This window comes from Mastomys coucha, unplaced genomic scaffold, assembly GCF_008632895.1.
Source record: "Mastomys coucha isolate ucsf_1 unplaced genomic scaffold, UCSF_Mcou_1 pScaffold9, whole genome shotgun sequence".
NCBI lineage: Eukaryota > Metazoa > Chordata > Mammalia > Rodentia > Muridae > Mastomys > Mastomys coucha.
The window spans coordinates 3,741,486-3,759,148 of NW_022196915.1; the positions used below are offsets into that span (position 1 = coordinate 3,741,486).

The 17,663-nt window shown below is 43.0% G+C and overlaps 1 protein-coding gene across 9 annotated transcripts in view; it reads left to right on the top strand.

Annotated features, from left to right (window-relative positions):
* The window catches only part of Thrb (thyroid hormone receptor beta), a 353,365-nt gene that overhangs the window by 176,427 nt on the left and 159,275 nt on the right, over nucleotides 1-17,663 (top strand). The window contains exon 1 of one of the 9 annotated variants that reach the window (XM_031360983.1): nucleotides 2,853-3,169. The exons of the other annotated variants lie outside the window; for them this stretch is intronic. The gene's annotated coding sequence lies outside the window, so the exon portion shown is untranslated. Of the gene's footprint in view, nucleotides 1-2,852; nucleotides 3,170-17,663 lie in introns of those variants that run through there. 9 annotated transcript variants of the gene reach the window in all.

Consider the following 17,663-nt stretch of genomic DNA (forward strand, 5'->3'; position numbering starts at 1 on the left):
CAAAAGATACCACTATTCAAGAGAAGAGGCAGCCTACAGAATAGGGGTTGTGGGCAGACCCTGTACCAGTTATATATCTGTCAGAGGGTTAATGTCTAGAATATACAAAGAATTCAAAAAACCAAATGCAAATTGAAACTACTTTGAAATTTTATCTTACCCCAGTCAGAATAGATAAAAGCAAGAAATCAAATGACAAAGCAAACAAAAACCACTACTGTGCTTGTAGGGAAGGGGACCACACTGACTGGCTATAGATGAGAGTTACAGACTGGTACATCCATTGGGGACCACACTGACTGGCTATAGATGAGAGTTACAGACTGATACATCCATTGGGGACCACACTGACTGGCTATAGATGAGAGTTACAGACTGGTACATCCATTGGGGACCACACTGACTGGCTATAGATGAGAGTTACAGACTGGTACATCCATTGGGGAATCTGGATACAGATGCTTTACTAGAAATAGATCTACTGTATGATCCAGCAAGGAGATCCTTTCTAGATCTGGTTTTTACAAGTGGGAGAAGAAAGCCTTCAGAGGAGTCAGATGCCTTGCCAACAGAGTCTCCACCAAGCTTTTTCAGGTAGACTAGGGCAGCTATGTAGAGCCTGGGGCCCTATGTAGAGCATGCCCAAATGATACAGAGAAGATGTTCACATGTGCAGGGCTGGTTATGGGGGTGGGACTGCTCAACCCAAAGAATCTCTGTCTAGGGTTTATCTACAGGCAGAAGGACTCTAGAATGCTCCTAACTGTTGTAAGCCACAGAATTTTAACTTTTTTGAGTTTAGTTTGTATGATGTTCAGTTTCTTTCAAATATCTTTTCTGGAAGTTGAGTACATTTTCAGTTAAACAGTAACCAGTGTGTACTTTCCTATCTATGGTAATGTAAGAATTGCAATTTCTTAGCTAGGTTATTTTTTAAACCAGATTTTTTTTCCAGACCTACCAACCCAGTCTGTGCAAATAGCCCTGAGTAGAGCTGCCCATGCATAGCTCTCCTATTGAATTTAGTTTCATTCATGGCATTAGCATCCATCTTTCTAACTGGAGGATTAAGCCACATACATTCTAATAAAGAATATACTCATTTAAATAAAGTCAGGTCAAATAGTGTCTAGAGCTTTTCCTCTCAAGCACAACAGAGGCAGCCATGGGATAGCAGAATCGCTTCCATTTTATTCAACACTCACGTGTAGCAGGAACCTCTATTTGCAGCTGTGCTATTATGTGTAGCACTGTCACAGAGCAACTCATGAAGTCCCCATGATGCTCCTAGAAATGGGCAATATATTCCGGCCGTATGGGTAAGGAAACCGAGACAAGGAGATTAGGCAATTGCTTGAGCCACAGGTTTGACTCCATGCACTCACGCTTCGTGCATGGTTCTGTCCATGCTGGCTCTTCCAACTTGTAAAACTCAAAGAAGCAAAGTTCACCTGGCATGCAGCTGCTGGGTGGGTGAATCAGCAACACCTTTGCCCCAGGAACTCTTAGCCTATCTGGGGAGACAGAGAGAGTAGTGGTTATAATGGAAGCAACAGCTCTGCCTGCGGGGGCCAGTAGGATGAAGGTAGGAGAAGCATGGTCAGCCTTTCCAAAGAAAGGGAGTGAGCAGGAGCAAGAGGGCTGACTTGTGATCAAGCAAAGGATGTTTTACAGTTGTCAGTGTACCTGGTAGAAGAAGGATTGCACTGTGAAGGGCTGCAGGGGCCATGGTCAGGGGGAAAAGGGTCATTTGGAGGCTGAAAAGTAGGACACTCCCTTGACCTAGTGGGAACCAAATGAGGCTAGTGACACAGAAGAGATGTGAGAAACACCTTCTAGAAAGATCTGGCCTGGACTTCAGCATCACAGTCTTCCCCAAAAAAAGAAGGGGGGAAGAGAATTAACAAAGCTGGGTGACTGGAAACCAAACATTTCAGAGAGCTTGAGAGGAAAATATAGAGTGAACTGTGTATAGTATATGAGTGGGGGATGGGGATTGAGAGAGGAAAATGGAGGAGGAAGGAATTAGGAGGAAGGGAAGGAGGAGGAAAGGAAGGGGCTGAGAGAGGAGGACACGGATGGAAAAGAGGAGAGAGGGTGAAGCATGCTAGCACCTTTGCAAGATCCAAGGGCATTGCATCATAGGAACAATGTCTTTGCCATCCTGGTTCCACGCACTCTCTACTCAGCCTGTCTCAGTCAGATCCAGTTTGGGTCACTCATTAGCAGCTATAGTCATGGCTCTGCTATGACTGGGGAGATCTCCACTGGAGAAAACATATCAGGATGATGGGAGATTTTCTTGAGGGGCACTGCCTTGCCCTGAAGGCATCTCCCAGATCTGGCACAACAGCAGAAACGTATTAGCTCAAGACAGAAGTAAAGCAAATTAAAGCCATTGCCAGGCTTGCTACAGGGAACAGGGGCCACTTCCAAAGCACTGCTTTTTCCCAGAATAAAATAATAATTAAAAAGCCAAATACCTGACATTTACATTGACAGTTATCAAGCCTGTATCTTGATGACCTTTAACCCAAGGACTCTTCCCAGACATGAGGAACCTGAAGACTCGTTTCAAGCCAAATTATTATTTCCCTCGTGGCTGGCTAAAAGTAGCATAATTAGTGGCGAGAGCCATTCTACTCAGCAATTATGATTATAACCATGCTGGCCCAGGAGGATAGTGAGCATTCTAATGGTGCTGTGGCTGTGGATAAGGTAGCGCGTCAGGTGTTCGCTGCCCAGGAGCCTCCCGATGCTGGGAGTCCCATTTCAACAAGGGGTTGGGTTACGACACGCTTTGCTGACTGCTTGCTGCAATACTGGCCTCAGGCAGCAGGCCAGAAGGCTGAGAGGGAGCCCCTGGACCTCTTGGAGAGGAGCATGGGGCTGTGAGCTAGCTGTCTGGGAGGAACAACTTGTGGAGCTGTCTGGGAGGAACATCTTGTGGACAGTCCTACCGATCATGACAGCAGTCTGGTGTTGGCAAGCCAGGGCAACTGAAATGCATTGCACGAAGATGTAACTGGGAGAACTCGGCCACACAAATACAGGACGTGACTGGCCTCCCAGCAGCTCACTGGCCTGGAAAGCCTCTATCTTGTCTAACCTGGAGGTTGGACTGGGTGTGGAGATGTCTGAAAGTCGTCTAAGCCCAGAGGACAGCAAGGTGAGCACCAACCTAGCCCTGTAACGCTCTCAATGCTGTTACAGTTAATGAGAGGGTCAAACAATGTGTGTTCGTCTGAAGGGCATGGATGCACATCAGTGGCCTGCCTCTCAAAGTTCTGGCATGCCTCTGATAAGGGTATCTGCTGTCAATTCTCCCTCTACATCTTAAAAAAAGGCAATATACATGTATGTACATATGTATATACATATATATCAGACTTCAAGCCTTTCTATTGGTAGCTAAAAGAATCAATTGTGATAAATGGATATAGTATATAATAATGTATTTTCTAAACTTTAAAATTTTTTGGAGAAGCATAAAGGAAAATAAGGAAATTTTCCCATTCTAAAATAAGATGTTGAATTTGGCTGGGGATAGAAAACTGTAATCATCCTTAGTAATATATTTTCAGAGGTGTTCAGTGGTTGCCGGATCTACGGGAAAGACTGGAATATTCCATAGAGGCTGGGGTTTTGGTGGTAGTACATGTTTCAGTGAGAGGTTGCTGGAGTAAAGGAGTTTGACATGAGCCGCAGAGGCTTCAGGAGGGAGTGCACCTGGTTTTAGGTGTGTGCCACATTGACTTCAATGACCAAGGCAAAAGGTTTGCTCTTCTTTGGGGAAGAGGTAGGAGAGCAGACCCTTCTGGTTTAAGAAAATAAAATGAAAACCTACTTTCTGGAAAACGCATTTCTTATAGATGCAAACTCAGCATGCAGGAACAGGGATTTTGTGGACTCCTAAGGAGTCCATGTGAAGAACAAGTGTGATGGGCACATCAGGGGCTTGGCAGAATTCTCCAGGAGTTTACCTAGAGTTTCTATGGAACTGGGTTTTTCCCACAGTGGTCCTCTTGACCATCACACATTGAAGTGCTGTGTAAAGGACCTACCTGGGGCTTCATTGTCACTAAAGCCCGGGTTGGATTGCACTGGGACTGTTTTTAGGGTTCTGAGACACAGCCTTGCATCTTGCTAACCCCCCCTTTCCTCGGCAGTGCACCAGCAAGGAGGGAGGTAGTAGCTACCTGTGGGGGAGTTAGCAGTACGCAGGCTGTAAGGCTGGCCCACCTCAGTGCTACAGCAGTCTATGAGCAAACATCAACTTTTCTGGGTAATTCTTAAAGGTGAAAGAAAGAAAAGAACAAGAAAAGGCCTGCTTCTTGATCCAGCATGTATTTGTTCTTCATGATCCTGGTCCCTTTCCCTGATGGGAGCGCTGCTGTAGACAGAGTTCTGGCTTTATGTGGGCACTTGCGATACACATCTAGCCCCAAATATGCACATGATTGGAGCTTAAAGTGAACGGAAAGGTGATATTATGATATCTTAAAGGCTTTCAAATAAAGAAAAAGCTGTTCTTACCAGGGTGTGAGTGATGCCGAAGAAAATTAAGTATACTTAAAATAATTTAGTGTTTCCAGTAAGAAAAAAAAAATCTGCCTCAGTTCCTTCTGAACACAAGAGGAAATGTACTTGGATTTTTCAGATAATACTTAGTAATGGGTCAGAAAAGTAACTGGGAAGGCATACTGCTCAGAAACAGTAGAGTTTTCACTAGAAGCTAAACAGCCCGCTCTAAAATGCTGGAGAGAAACATTGCTTCAAAAGACTTTGGTAAGAAGTCTTACAAGGTCTAAGTGAGAGAAGATCTGGACAATGGAGCATTTAGTGGGCAGAAAACTTTTCTTAGGAGCTCCCTGGGTATGACCTGTACCAAAAGAGCAACTAATTCTCCCTCTAGACAGCAGGTGTGTGTGTCCTTTCTGCTCTACCCAAGGTTCTCCCCTGGGCACTTCTGCATGAGAAGGGGGCTTCTCACTGTCAGAGAATCAGAACAGCCCCCAGAAAGACTTAGAACTAGGCAAGGATGTCTCTGGTTCCTTAGAGGAAAGACTTGGAGGCTGTGGTTCATGTATCCTTCATGACAGGGATGAGACTTAGCTGAGCCAGGAACATGAACAGGACTTGTATTCCCATCTCAGTGGATTAAAAAGTACTGTCAGCCCTAAGCCTGGACATCAGACTCTTTTTTTCTCTTTTCTTAACCCACCCAAATCCATACTCTCAGCAACTGCATATGCTGTTTCCAAAACACATCTTCTGTCTGCTCACGGCTGTGCCTCCACACCCACTGTCTGTGGGTACACCGCTCTCCTCCCACACAGATATTCCAGTGGTCCACTCTCTTTTTACTGTTGACCCAGCTTCCCATCCATCTTACACAAAGTAGCCAGAACAATGACATCACCACCTCAGTTTAAACTTTTAAAGGTATTCTACTGGGCTAACAACAAAGTCTTTGTCTCTGTCCATACTTATTGGTCTTTGCATGGTGCAGCCCAACCCCACTCCTCATCTCACCATGATTCCCAAGGGCCAGCCACTCTGGCTCATTGTGAATCTTCCTAGAGAAAGATGGCCAACCTAGAAAAAAAAAGGTGGAAGGTATGGAAGGCCACAGAAAGAAGACCATTCTCAATATCAAAAGGAAAATTTTGTTTCATGATAACTTCACCTAAAAATGTATGTGTATTTGTGGGAGATACAGAAAGTATGAGCAGACTTCAGAGACCTGCAGATTCCTTGGAACCTCAAATTTTATTTCCCTACCAGCTTCATTAAATTCTCTCCTAGGATAGTGTAGTTGATGAAATTCCCCCACCAGGAAGGACAGTCAGTGTTTACTGTGTGCCAGATACAGTGCTAGGCACAGAAGCAACAATGACTGAGTAAACAGATGTAGAGAGCATGCCTTCTTAGCATTTTGCAAGCTTCTGGGGGACCTAGACGATTACAACAGAAGATAATTACAATTCAGAGTTTTACAAGGTGCCATGAGAACACATGGGTGGGGCACCCAGCTCCGCTCCAAGCTAGGAGGTCAAGGATGGCTTCCCAAGGGAAGTGCTATTTCAGCTGAAGCCTGAAGTAGTGGGAAGTAGGACAGAAGGCAGGGACAAGAGGTCAAGAGCTCCTTGCCTGGAGAAAGAGCCCCTGTAAATGGAGAATAAAGCTGTCCCTCAGCCTTCATGGGCATTAGTTCTAGGACACATGCATGCACATGCACACACACACACACACACACACAGGCACACAGAATGAATGCCATAATATGTGGGTGTGCAAGGTCCTTACACATATACACATGTGTGTGCACATCATCTGCATACATTCTCTAGATGTAACAAGTATGGAATACTTATGTTAATGGCTGTTATGTGTGTGTTTTAGGTAAAGGTGACAAGAAAGGAAGCTCTGCATATGCCCAGTGCAAAAAATAGTTCCTTTTCAAATATTTCCCATCTGTGCTGGGTCAATCAGCAGATGCATATTCTGAAGGTATAAAAGGAATCTCTGCATTAGGGGGAAATATGGCATTCTTATGAAACCCAGAAAAGTCCCTGACAGCTGCCATGTAATGTGAAAAATGGAAAAAAAGAAGGGAAAGGGAGAATGAATGGTGAGCAGTGGCCTTGAGTTCCAAGTCTCACAGGCTGTCCTAAGAGCTTGAGGGATCTGATGTGTATTTACAAGAATAAGAGAAGAGAGGCACCAGGGCCATCTGAAGGTTGTTTATAATCCAGTGACATAATGTTGGGATGAACTGAAATAGAAGCAGAGAAGCCAGATGTTCTTTTGTAGAAGAATGGCTTTTAAAGGGATAATCTGCAGCCCCTGGAGACAGATAGAAGGGTGCAGGTCTGAGGGAAAAGAGAGCAACAAGGAGGACTCCCATTGCTGCCATGGACAGCCCTGCACAGGGACCATTTGTAAGTTCAAGGCCAAGATGTCAGAGGAAGCAGAGGGACATGGTGAAGTCACAGCTGACCAGGAAGTGCTTCCTCGTCCTCAGAGAGCAGCTTCTTTGTGCCATACTTTCTGGAGAGTCTTTAGAGTCTAAATCTGTTTGACGTTTAGACAGATTGAAGGGAGTCCTCGAACATATCCTAGTATTGCTTGAATGCTTGCTGAGATGCCAAGCAGGATCTTCTGCCATTAAAAAGTGATATTAAAGAGAAATCTTGACTGTACAGGAGGTGTTTTGCCAACTCCACCATTCCTTAGCATTGGTCTCCAGAACACTCTCCACGTTGGACATAATGATGCCAGTCCCTGGGGGGATGAATAAAGGTGTTCCCATCTCAGTTGGCTCCACATCCCTCCTCTGCCATACACAGGCCCTCATTTACATCTGCGATGAGTACATGTCTGGGCTGTGTGGTGTTTTATAAGCTTAATGGATATGTGAATGTGGGAGAGACAGACATAGAGAAAGATGACAGTAGATATGTGCTGGAGACACCACCCAATTAACTTAATGTCTGTGACATCATCCTACTTTAGTGGAAAGCTTCCTTCTAAATGAGTAGCCCTTGTTTTACTCATTATTTAAGCTCTTGTTAAGCAGTGTGGCTCTGTGAGAGAGTTCCTGGAGACTCTTCTCAAAATCAGTACCATTGACATTGATGGGTTACTCCATGTTGGGGCCTCAACCTACTGGATGCCATCATGCTCACAGTCAAAAGTGCCTTCCAACATAGTCCTGTGTCTACTAGGGAACAAAACAGCCCAGGCAGAGAGGCACTGTATTTGACCAGTGGCTCTCACATTTCAGATCCAGACCAGGAACGCCATCATGTCTAGAAAGCTTCTTAGCACCTGAAGTGCATAGGATCCCAGTGGGACCTACTGAGGGAGAAATTCTAAGAATCCAGCAGTTTGTTTAATAAGCCCTCCCTCAGATTCCAGGCACACTGGAACAGATGCATGGTCACTAAAGCTTTGTGAGAAACAGTTACATAAACAAAGATTTTAAATAAAGGTTTCTTTTCTTTCCCTATAAAAGGACCTGAGGATGGAACCCAAAGCCTTGTGTGTGTTACAGCAAGGGTTCTACCACTGAGCTACATCCTAAGCTCTTGTCTTGTTATGAGGGACTTTGGACTGTTCAGGTATATATAGGGGGGCACATATATGCTTGTGCATCAGGGGTGTGTGTGTGTGTCCATGAATGTGCAAGCCAGAGGAAAACCCCAGCTTCATTCCTCCGCCACTTTTTCTTTCCGTGGAAGACTAGGGCTCCCAAAGGAGGCTAGTCTAGCCAGCCAGGAAGCCTCTTTATCTCCCAGAACTACAATTTAGAGCTCTTGCCACCTTACCTAGGGATTAAACTCCTGTGTAGCCCAGGCTATCCTTAAATTCATGATCCTCCTGCCTCTGCCTTCCAACTTGTGAGATTATAGGCATGAGGCCATGTCATCTTATTTCTGAAGCTCAATGGTTATTAATGTGTTTCTGTTTTAGAAAAAAATTTAAGAATGCATGACCAATTTTTTAATTCCTTGCTGTGTTGAAGAAAATATTTTTTACCTTCATTTGCAAAGATAAACCGTAACAGCATACTTGGGAATCAGATTTTAAGTAAATACATGGAGAAACATTCTTGAGTAGCATAAAAATATGCTGCCTGCCCTGTGGTGTGATATAACCTCTCTGTGGAGGTTAGCAGGCCACTGCTGCCCCTCACCCCACAGCCCCTCCCTAACTCTGTAATCCCCTGATTCCTCACTCAGCTTCCTCTCCTCCTCTCTGACCCCCATCCTATCCTAGAGACGGACTAGAGAGACTACATTTTCAGGTTTATTTAAGCAGAAGCTTTATAATAAATCCTAAAAATTATAAAAGGTCAAATCAAAATTCCACTCTTCACATCAGTTTTCAAATTCAGCGTACAGCTAAGAAATTCAGTAATGTCAGCATCTCCCATAGAATGCCGGTTCCTGAACAGTAAATAGACTCCAAAAGTCATTTTATCAGGAAAGAAATGGATGCTACCCTAAAATATTTTTTGTTTGGAAAAATGGCATTCCAAAATAAAGAAGAAAAATAGTATGGCTTTATTTATAAGTGTATTCATTATTAAAATTTCAAATTTTTCATATTCAAAAACTGTACTGTCAACTGCACACTACTGACTAAGACTACCTTTATTAATCTTATCCTTTGTACAAGGTATAGAGGAGGCAGGAAAAACAAGCTAATGTTTCAGCTTTGAGCTCCTGCTTTCTTTGTGGGCTATGAGATGGATTTAGGGATTTCCAAACAGCTTACACAATCTTTTTTTTTTTACTGAGCAGACTTTTTAAAAAAAGAAATAAAAGGCTACATTTCATTCTACCACCTTGTTGTTGTAGTTGCTGCTGCTTTTGCTGTTGTTGTTGCTGCTGCTGCTGCTGCTGTTCTTGCTGCTTTTGTTGTTGTTGCTGTTGTTGTTATTGCTACTGTTGTTGCTGCTGTTGCTGTTGTTGCTGTAGTTGTTGCTGTTGTTGCTGTAGTTGTTGCAGTTCTTGTTGTTGTTGTTGCTATTGCTACTGTTGTTGTTGCTGCTGCTGTTGCCGTTGATGTTGTTGTTGTTGCTGTTGTTGCTGCGATTATTGCTGCTGCTGTTGTTGTCGTTGTTTTGAGATGGGTTCCCTAAACTTCTGATCAATGAGTGCTGGGATGACAGGCCTATGCCACCACTCTCGGTTTACAGGGTACTGGGGAGTCCAACCAAGGCTTCTTACATGCTATTTGAGCACCCACTGAGCCATGTCCCAGCTTTCTGCCATGTTTTCTGTTGTTTCAGTTGTGCATGTGGATTAATATAAAAGAGTCGTCATTGTGGGTTTTAAGAAGTTGGAACAACTGAGTGGGTCAGGTAGAGGTGAGGGTTTATGACAGAGATGACAGGCATAGCCAGTGCTCTCTGGTGAAGTCAGACCTGGCCAGAGAGAGGAAGTAACAGGAGAAAGTTGGAAGGAGCCTCCCACTTGGAGGAAGACAGCAAGAGCAGAGATTCTGTTTGGGCCTTAATAGCTGGATTGTGGAGCTTCAGTACCAAAAAGGAAGGGGGAGAAAAGGAGAGAAAGGAGGTGGGGAATGGTGTTTCCTCCACCCTTAGGAAAGAAGATTCTAGAACCTTGAGTTGCTAGAGGTGTAATAACAAAGGAAGGCATGAATCTGTACATAGATCCAAAATGGCATCCATCTTAGACCAAAACAGTCTCTACATCAGATAACTGCATAAAGAAAATATATGTTCAGTTAAAATGCAGCAAATATGAGTTATTGGGACATATAAAGCAGTAGGAAGGACATGAACGAGGCTTTTAAAATGTGTTTTGGTCAAAGTGGCATGGATACAAAAGGAGAAAATTAGATTTCTAGTGAGTCACTCATTCTTTGTAAAGGCCCTATTCCAGGAGCTTCAGATTTTTTTCTCCATCAGAGTTACATTCACCCCAGAACACATTCATCTGCTCAGCTATGTACTTAGGTCTGGATTGCAGAAGAGAGGGATGTTCTTGCGTCAACCCAGGACTTCACATCCCAGAGCTTCAAACAAAGCTTTACTGAGACTTCAAACCCCGTGAAACCCATGTTCTTTTGCTGAGGCTTCCAGTTCTGTCATAGAATCTCAGAGATGTAGCTTTGTTGCTACCTAACCTTTTACATTTGTTTGTTTGGTGTGTGTTTCTGTATAATGTGTCTGTATAGTGTGTGTGTGTGTGTCTGTGTGTGTGTGTGTGTGTGTGGTATATGTATATATGTATGTCTATGTGTGTGTGTGTATGTGTATGGTATATGTGTGTTTGTATGTGTGTATGTGTGTTTGTATGTGTGTGGGGGTGTAAATATATGGTGTGTGTGAGTATATGGTATGTGTGTGTATGTGTAAAGTGTGTGTACATGTGTGCATATATGGTATATGTGTATATGTGTGTGTGTATGTGTGTAGGTGTGGGTGTATGATATGTGTACGCTGTGTCTGTGTTTGTGTATTGTCTATTATGTGTATGTAGTGTGTTGTGAAAGTATGGTGTGTGCATTTGAGTGTTGTGTGTGTATGTGAATATATGGTGTGTGTAATGTGTCTGTATAGTGTGTGTGAGTATGTATGTGTGTGTGAGTATATGGAGTGTATGTTGTATATATGGTATGTTTGTATGGTTATGGTGTGTATATGTGTATGGTGTGTATGTATTGTGTGTATATGATATGTGTCTGTGTGTATTGTGTGTATATGGTATATGTGTGTGGTCTGTGTGTGTGTGTATGTGTGTAGTGTATGTATGTGGTCTTTCTGTGTGTGTATGTTTGTGTATGTGTACGTGAGTATATGGGGTATATGTATATAGTGTGTGTATGTATATGTGTCTAGTGTGTGTATATATGATATATCCCTGTGTGTATTGTGTGTATATGGTGTGTGTGTATTGTATGTGTGTTGGTGTGTGTGGTCTTTCTGTGTGTGGTCTGTGTGTGTGTCTAGTGTGTGTATTCACACCTGCACATGCTTGGCAGCATCAAGCTGAATCACCTCACTGGCCTGCCATTGCCATTTTAATGTGATCTACCTTCTGACAATCTCATGACATCCCACTTCCTAGAGTGCTTTGTGTAATTCTGCCTAGTATCTCTACCCAATCTCTCTAACCCTATGGCTATAGCTTTAAGATCCTTCCTCCAGGTTATTATAGTTCACAGTTGTTGGGGAGGGGGCGTCTGGGACCACGAGGCTATCTCAGAGCTTGCCAGTATACACTCACAGCCCTGAGTATGAGGGCTATTGGTGACTCATCTGAAAACTCTGAGGCTGCATTTCACACTTGGGTCCATGCAGCACTCAGCAGGCCTGTTCACTGTTCAGGACTCAATGAGTCTCATATATTCTTTCAAATGATAGTTTTGGAAATTTCTAGAATGCTTGCCAAATATTTCAAAAATTTTTCCAAGTTTCTAGAATTTCCAAAAATTCTAGAAATAATCTACAATTTAGAAATAAATTTCTACACAGAAATGCTATAACTTGTATTTGGAAATCAACCAAATACCTTTTAATAGGAGAGAGCTAACTGATTCATATATGTAGGGCTCCTGGAGGTCATTTAAACTTGCTTATAATGATAGCATAACATAGAGAAATGGTAAAGTTATACTGCAACATAGACAGGAGAAAAGATGAGTTTGTGATACAGTTTTCATGTGATGTATATAAAACATTTTTTTAAAAAAACTTAGTAAAATCAGCTGAGAAATACAGTTTCTGTCCAGTAGATGTAAAAAGCATTCAGGATCTACAATGTAGATGGCATTACAGGGAATGAAGCTAAACTATGCCAGTTAGTAGACCCTGCTTAGCTTAACCACAAATTACTGTCAAATAATTAAGCAGTATTGGTATATTACAGTTTATTTTGAAAATATTTATAAAACAATAAAGAATTCTTATTGGAAACCACATTCTCTAATTTGAAGAAAAGAGCCAAGGGTTATCGTGGATCAAGGACACAGCCAGTCTTGGATGGAGCAGCCTCTGTAGAGGAATAGTCTTTGGCCCATAAAAATGCTAGGGTGGGAAAGGAGAGCTGTGGTAAACGTTTGCTGCACACTGTCAGTTCTAGCACTGGGAAGACTGGCATGCCTCCAAGCCTAATGATCTGAGATCCTTGGCCTGGCTATGCCTATGCCAACCTCGCACATTTCCTCAGGGGTGCTGTCAGGTCTTTCTTTGCTCCCCACACTTGTGCCTCTTTCTATTCTCCTGTTATCCTCGGAGCTGTTTATAAATTATGTCTCAGGAAGTCAATATTTATGGCGAGCCACTCATCTTGAACTGCACACACTTCCCAGTGAGGAGCAGAGGCCTCGGTAGGAGAGAGCTTTATAAGACAGATTGGAGCCTCCTCCCTGTGGGTGGCCAGAGACAGAGAAAGCTGAGCTGTCCAGAGGAGGCCTGCCATGTGCCAGGAAATTTAGATCCACAAGCTGTTATTTATTATGGTTGTGAACCTCCTGGAACCTGAATTACAGGTAACTAATATTCCTTCTGAGTGCCATAGCAAACTGTAAACCTTTAATCTCTGGACAAATGGACTGTTAATACTCAAATAGTTTCTTTTATATACCTTGCATAATGATTTGGTAGTTTCTAGAACTAAGTAATAAAAACATCCTTAAAGGATTCCAACTTCACAACATTTCTAAATTAACAAGAAGGAGGTCTTTACAGTATCTTTTAGAAACAGAACTTTTGAAGTCCAGTGTGGAAGGAAATAGACTTAGATTTCTTAGATGTGAACTGAGGTTCAGAAAAATCTTCTAAGAGACTTGGGGGAAGGTACCGAAGTAGGATTAGACTAAAGCAAACTTGATTTTGAATCCTGTGTGGATATAGGACATGCTCCTGGGTTCTTTTGGTCATGTCTTTTCTCATTGTTTTAAAACCAAAGATAATTATGAATGTAATACAAGTAGGGAGAAGCTGGGTGATGGGTGGGAACGCCTAACTTATCACATGCAGTTTACTTCTCTCTTTACTCATTATTAAAATTTATGGAAATACTCTAAAATCAGTGTTCCTGGTCTGCTCTTATGATGACACTATGCTTCTTATTTACTACCTACAGTGCAGCAGACAAATCGACATGCCTAAATTAGTTTTGAGTAAGTAATATATGGATATATGCTAATATCTACTCATACACTGTTCTGCCTATCCTCATCCATCACTGCTAATGCTCCTACCACTCCACCCAGCACAGCTATAGATAGCGAAGAGGCTCCCAGTAATGACTATCTTCACATACCTCCACAGAAATTATTTGCTAGGTCACTGATAGTAGAAGTAAACGCCAAAAGTACATCTATACATGACAGTGTGTCAAGCCAAAATTCTAAGGCAGAAAAGCATATGAGACAATTCAAGGTAGTCTGTCTGGAAGACAAATCATATTATAGAGAGAAAAAAAAGAAAAAAGCAAGTAGTGCTGGGAGATATGTTCTTGTAAATTTGAGCTTGCATGTCAATCTCCTAACGGCCTTAGACTCCTGGATCTTGGCCTCAGACATTGAGATCCAGTAGGTCTGTGACTAGGGCAAAGAATAATTTTTGGCTCAGACAATGCTGCCCCTGCTGGCCCTGGAAACACTATGTGAGAGCCATTGGTCTGTATAATCTATAAAATGAATTAAGGCTTTTCATATTTCTATGTGCAACAGTTGCAATAGCATTGGAATGATCTATTTAAAAGCTAGAAGAAGCCTAGCTGAGAAATTACTCAGCCCTTGCATTCCTGGTCCAGTTGTTATAGATATTATAAAATCCAAGAATACATGGAAAGTATAAGTGCCCAAATTTGCACAGAGTGCTGGTAGATCCTGCCAGAACCGGCCTCTGTGGGCTTAAGTAGGTCTTTAGAAATGCGACCCCTGTGATAGTGTATTCATTTGTCCTTCATTCTTAGCATAACCAAACATGCTCAAACTATCACTAGTCTCTCTGGTAGCCATTGCTCAATGTCAAGTGAGCACAACCCACAAGCTAGTCTCTCAAGTTCCTAGTGTGATGATTGTATGCTGAATTCCAGGAGTCCTGAAAGGTTCTGCCTCTAAGCACAGGCACAGTGGGGTAAGTGACCTGTCACTCAACTGGATGCAGCAAGAGATGTAATCAGTTGTTTTCACAGTCATTGCTGAGTCAGTGAGAAGACATCAGTGCTAGAGATCAGAGGCAGCGTGGGCATGTACAGGGTAACCAGCATGGTACACTGCCCACTGCTACTTCCCTTTATTCCCAGGGTGTGTGCAGCAGGGTAGATGCACCTCGAAGGTCCACCACTTCCTACTCTAGAGAAACCACTTGCACTGAATGGTATGAACTCTGGCATGTTTACTTATGGGGACTTAAAGGTGGACTTAACCAGAAACTCAAGGCATCCTGGGAGTTCTGTTAAAAACTTGGATGTAGTCATGGTAAGTCTCCAGATCCCCCAACGTCAGCCAGTGCTATGAGAAGATCAAACTCTGTCTCTTTGATCATGGGAATTGTCTAAGTAGTGGGGTAATTACTCCTGGGACTCTAGGCAAGCCAAGTGAGTAGAGAGAGGGTGAGTTCCAAAGGCTGTTTGCGGATGGTAGGGGTGCCTTACCAAATCCAGGATGCTCCCACAAAGCTCACAGTTAATTTCTTGGAAAGCATCCTCAGCTCAAATGATTGAGCAGACTTGCTCCAAGCAGAGCTGAGACAAACTCCGGAGTATGTCTGTCCCTCTGTCTCTCTCCTCTCCTGCTCCACTCTCTCTCTCTCTCCCTCTCTCTCCCTCAGATGTGCGTGTATGTTTCTAAAGACATAAATTCAACCTGCTCAGTTTCTATAATGTTACTTGTACATAGTTAAAAAAATCACACACACATAGGGCTCAGGGATCATTGAGGATAAGAGGTGGAAACATTTCAAGAGGCAGAAGAGCAAGCATTTGTTGTGAGATTTCTCTTAGAAATGTCACAAGCTCCATCCATAGAGCGCCTAAAGTATTTCTGGAATAGATTTTTAAAGAAACAGCCAATTTAGCTATTTCCACAAGCATGCTTTAGAGGCATTTTCATGCTGACTTGTAGAGCTGTGTGGCAGATTAAATTCTCAACTGGTTATAAATGTGAGGTGAATGCTTGCTTCGAGGCAGAGGACAGATGGCCTTCATGACTCCATCTTCTACCCTGCTCATAGTGTATGATGCAGACACCTGTCTGAGCCATTGTTACAAGCCCTGAGCTCCATGTCAGACAGGTCTTGAAACTCATATCCAACAACTACCAGTGTATGACTTTCTGGGACATGTTTCCTCTTGACCACATTTTCTTATTTACAATAACCATAAATAAGAGTGACATAGGATGTCATAGGCCATTTAGTCTCAAAATATTATTGGCCTCTTAATTATTTTTCAGTAATTACTTGTATTAAACCAGATCATCAGTTTTACTGCAATTGCATGATATTAGAACACATAAAAAAAGTTAAAGCTTTTTTGTTTTGTTTTGTTTTGTTTTGTTTTGTTTTGTTTTTGTTTCCTGAGAGTAAAGGTAACTCCTGAGGTTGAGTAGGATAGCTTCTGGGGATTGATAAGCTTCAGATTTCTTAACTAGGTCCTGGTCAGTTGTTTGGACAATCTGAGCACATGTTTACAAGGGTGGTAGACTTTAAGACAAAGCATAAACCGAAATATAAAAAGGGATTTGTATTATTTTAAAAGGAAAAAGAAAAATATTCCAGTCTTTTCTGAGAAACTGTCACAATGTAGCCCAGGCTGACCTGGAACTCACTATGTAGCCTTGGCTAGCCTGAAGCTAGCTCTCCTCCTGCCTCAGCCTCCTTCAGGAAGAGTCGGCCTGAGACATCAAGCCCAGCTGCTGGAAAGTCCTCAGAAAGTACTTTCTTTGGATGTTTTCATAGACGTTGTGTACACTGCAAGCCACAGAGAGCCGAGGTTGTAGGACTGATGTGTTCAATAAAAACTGAATAGCAAGCTGACCTTGGGACTTTTTAAAAATAAGAGAAATGTGTCTGCACCTACTTCTTCCAAGAGATGACTCAGCAAGTCTGAGGCACAGCTCAGAAGTGTATGTGCACTTGCGCATGCGTGCATGACTCTAAACTTAAAAATTCTGAAGACTGGATTCTCTAAGTTGCTTGTAAGAGTTTCTAAAAGGGTGCAGGGCTAGAGATCTGGCTTAAGGGGTAACAGCAAGAGTTGGACAAGCACAAGGACCTGAAGTCAAATGCCCAGCCATGTGACAACCTGGGTGTGGCTTTGTGTGCCTGTAGCCCTGGCACTGTAGAAGAGTGGGAACAAAAGAATTAATAGGACACAGGAACTCCACCAACCCAGTGACTTGGGTTCCTTCCGATCTGTCTGGGCTGGGGTCCAGAGCAGACCTTGGGCCCAAGCTCCGAAGCCAGTCCCACAACACCCAGAGGAAGTTCCACTCCCAGGGGCTCTGACACACCCAGGATCAGAGGTGAGCAGGAACCAACATCTGTCCAAACACTGGGAATAACAGGGACCAGCTGGACCAGGCACACAGGAACTCCGCCAGCCCAGTGACTCCGGTTCCTTCCGGTCTGTCTGGGTTAGTCTTCTGAGCAGACCTTGGGCACAAGCTCTGCAGCCAGTCCCACAACACACAGAGAAAACCACATTCCCAAGTGACCTAAAAAGCCCAGAACCCCAGGATCCCAGAGACAGCTTGACTCTGAAGAGTTCTGACACAACCAAGATCATAGGAAGGACAGGCTCCAATCAGATTTAGCAAGGGCAGGTAGCACTAGAGTTAACCAGATGGCTGGGGGCAAGTGTAAGAAAATAAACAACACAAACCAAGGTCACTTGGCATCATCAGAACCCAATTCTCTCACCATAGCAAGTCCTGGACACACCATCACACTGGAAACTCAAGATTCAGATCTAAAATCACTTATCATGATGATGATACAGGACCTTAAGAAAGACATAAATAGCACCCTCAAAGAAATGCAGGAGAACACAAGTAAAGAGCTAGAAGCTCTTAAAGAGGAAACACAAAAATCCCTTAAAGATGTACAGGAAAACACAATCAAACAGGTGAAGGAAATGAACAAAACCATCCAGAATCTAAAAATGGAAATA